Genomic DNA, 4010 nt, shown 5'->3' with positions numbered 1-4010 from the left:
TTTGCCCTGTGTCTGGGGGATTTGCCCTCTGTCTGCCTCTACTGATCCTCTCTCCAGCCCCTAGCTAGAAAGCCCCAGGGCCTGAACTGCAGGTTGCAAACAGCCCGAGGTCAGGGAAAGAGCCTCGACCAGCTTCCCTTTTTATATGAGTGTTGGCTTCAGGTTCCTTTCACCATGGTTGCCTTCCGGGCTCTCACTTCTAGGTAGGTCTCCCCATTGCACAACAGAACCTTATGTCCAAATGCCCATCACTCCTACCTATCGCCAGCTCATACATCCAACTAGGCCTCCAGATCCAGTGTGGTCATTCTGGATTCCTTTCCTATCTTACATACTTCACAGTCCATCCCCAGCCCTTGTATCAATTTGCAGCCCTCCACCATCGCAGCAGCAACTACAGATGCCCCCTCTCACTCCATCCCCCACCCCTGTGGTCAATGCAGTAGTAGTCTTGGGAGAACTTTAACCAGTAAATGCACTCCATGAGTCAGAACCTTCCAAAAATGAACTAAAAAATGAATCATGGACCTAAATATAAAAGACAAAACTATAAAATTCCCAGAAAATAACCTAGAAGAAAATCTAGATGACCTTGGGTTTGGCATTGACTTTTTAGTCACAACACCAAATCACTGTCCATAAAAGAAGTAACTGATAAATTGGACTTCACTAAAATTAACTTCTGCTCTGCAAAAGACACTGTCAAGAGAATGAGAAGACAAGATACAGACTGGAGAAAATATTTGCAAAAAAAAAAAAAAAAAATCTGGCCAGGTGAGATGTCACATGAATATAATCCCAGCAACTCAGGAGACTAAGGCAGGAGAATTGCAAGTTCAAGGCCAGCCTTAGCAATTTATTTAGATGCTATCTCAAAATAAAATAGAAAATGTAAAAGGGCTGGGGATTTAGCTCAGTGGTATAACCCCAGTACTGCAAAAATAAATAAATAAATAATATACACACACATATGAGTTAAAGGTCTGTTATTCAAAATAAAAACAAATTGTGTGTGTGTGTGTGTGTGTGTGTGTGTGTGTGTGTTGCAGCTGCTTCTATTGCTGGGCATCAGCCCAGGGCCTACTACATGCCAGTCAAACACTTTACCATTGAATTACATCCCCAGCCCACTATAAAGAACTCTTAAAACTCAACAATAAGCCTGGGAACAGTGGCACATACCCGTAATTCCAGCGGTCCAGGAGGCTGAGGCAGGAGGATCACTAATTCAAAGCCAGCCTCAGCAATGGTGAGGTACTGAGCAATTCAGTGAGACCCTGCCCCTAAATAAAATACAAAATAGGGCTGGGGATGTGGCTCAGTGGTTGAGTGCCCCTGAGTTCAATCCAGGTACAAAAAAAAAAAAAAAAAAGCAAAAGACCTGAATAGACACTGCACTAAAGAAGATATACTGCCAGGCACAGTGCTGCATGCCTATAATCCCAGTGCTTTAGGAAGCTGAGGCAGGAGGATAGTAAGTTGGAGGTCAGCCTCAGAAACTTTGTGAGACCTTCTCTGTCTCAAAAGAAAAAAATAAAAAGTACTGGACAAGGGACTGAAGCTGTAGCTCAGTGGTAGAGTGCTTGCCTAGTACTTGTGAGGCATTGGGTTTGATCCTTGGCATTATGTACAACTAGAATGTGCCAATAAAAAAATGTGGGGAAAAAAGGACTGGGGATGTAACTCAGTGGTAAAAGGCTCCTGGGTTCATCCACAGTACTAAATAAATAAGAAGCTATACAGGTTGCAAATAAGCATATGAAGAAATGATCCACATCATCTGTTACTAGGGAACAAAAATGAGATACCATTATACAACTACTAGAATGACCAGTATATCCAAAATACTGAGAAAACCAATGCTGGTGAGAATGTGGAGCAATTTTTTTATATTTTTTGTGTGGTGCTTGGGATTGAACCCAGGTCCTTGCACATTGTAGAGAAGCACTTTACCACTGAGCTACATCCCCATTTCTGTTTGTTTATATGTATATGTATAGATGAGGCCTTACACATGCAAGTACTCTAGTACTGGGCTACATCATCAGTGCCTCTGTTCTTTCAATTTTATTTTGAGACAGGGTCTCATTAAGTTGTCCAGGCTAGTCTTGAACTTGCAACCCTCCTGCCTCAGCCTCCTTAGTAGCTGGGATTACAGGCATGCACCCTGTGCCAAGCTTGAACTCCTATTCATTGCTGGTGGGAATGCAAAATGTTATAGCCACTTTAGAAGATAGTTTGGCAATGTCTTAAAAACCTAAATATTTTCTTTTTTTTTTTCTTGTTTGGTACCTGGGATTGAACTGAGGGGCACTCAACCACTAAGCCACATCCCCAGCCCTATTTTGTATTTTATTTAGGGACAGGGTCTCACTGAGTTGCTCAGCACCTCACTTTTGCTGAATCTGGCCTTGAACTTGCTATCCTCCTGTCTCAGCCTCCTGAGTGGCTGGGATTACAGGCGTGCACCCCTGCACAAAACTTAAACATATTCTTATAATATCCAGCAACTGCCCTCCTTGGTATTTACCTAAATGAATGGAAGACTTCTGTTCACATAAAAACCTGCATATGATTAGTTTACAGCATTGCCAAGACTTGGAAGATGCCCTTCTGTAGGCAAATGGGTAAATAAACTGTGGTAACCCAGAGACTCTAAAAAGAAATGAGCTATCAAGTAAAAAATGGACATAAAAGAAACTTAAAAGCATATTACTAAGTGACAAAAAATTACTTTGAAATGGCTGCCTGACTCCAACTCTGTGACATTCTGGAAATGTCAAGACTGGAGACAATAGAAAGACCTGCAGCTTTCCAGAGGTCGAGGGGAGCGGGATGAGTAGGCCCAGCACGGAGGATTTTTATGGCACTGGAATTACTCTGTATGGTACTCTAAGAGTGGGTAAATGTTATTATACACTTGTCCAAACTCATAAAACATACAACATCAAGAGTGAACCAAGTACAGGAGTTGTGGTTGTGGCTCAGAGGTAGAGTGCTTACCTAGCACGTGTGAGGCACTGGGTTCGATCCTCAGCACCACATACATATAAATATATAAAATAAAGTTATTGGGTATAACTACAGCTAAAAAAAAAAAAAGAAGAAGGAGGAGGAGGAGGAGGAGAGCCAAATACAGACTCGGGATGCTAGCGATGTGCCAGTATAGGGTCAATTGTAACACATGTAACCACTCACACGTATGAGGCAAGCACTTTACCACTGAGCCCCACATGTACCACTCTTTTTTTTTTTTTAAGAGAGAGTGAGAGAGAGAGAGAATTTTTAAATATTTTTTTAATATTTACTTTTTAGTTTTTCGCGGACACAACATCTTTGTATGTGGTGCTGAGGATCGAACCCGGGCCGCACGCATGCCAGGCGAGCGCGCTACCGCTTAAGCCACATCCCCAGCCCCTGTACCACTCTTGATGGGGGATTAAGTATCAGAGGGCTTCCTTCTGTGTGGGAAATTCTGTACTTCTCCCTCAATTTTCTTATTAATTTAAAACTGCTCTAAAAAACTAAAACATATAGAGGCTGGGATTGTGGATCCGTGGTAGAACACTGGCCTAGCACTTGTGGGCACTGGGTTCGATCCTCAGCACCACATAGAAACAAATAAATAAAATAAAGGTATTGTGTCCATCTACAACTAAAAAAGTTTTAAAAGTAAACTAGACAGATAGATACATAGATAGATATAGATATAGATATATAGATAGATAGATAGATAAACAAATCTCCAAAGGCTTCTTATTACATTTTGGAAAAAAATTCAAATTAATTTCCATATACTTAAAGCTCAAGCTGATCTGGGCTAGGTTCCCCTTCTCTATCTCACTTGCTTTCTGAGAGCCAGCCACACAGGCCCCTCTTTCCCCATGCCAGTCCCACCTCAGTGTCTTTAGTCACTGCCTTTGCCTTTAAGAACCTGCATCCAGAGCTTTACAGGGTTAGTTAATTCTTTCTCTTTTGGGGGGGACTGAATCCAGGGGTGCTTAACCACT

This window comes from Marmota flaviventris, chromosome 12, assembly GCF_047511675.1.
Source record: "Marmota flaviventris isolate mMarFla1 chromosome 12, mMarFla1.hap1, whole genome shotgun sequence".
Taxonomy (NCBI): domain Eukaryota; kingdom Metazoa; phylum Chordata; class Mammalia; order Rodentia; family Sciuridae; genus Marmota; species Marmota flaviventris.
Note: the sequence above shows the minus strand (reverse complement) of the source record.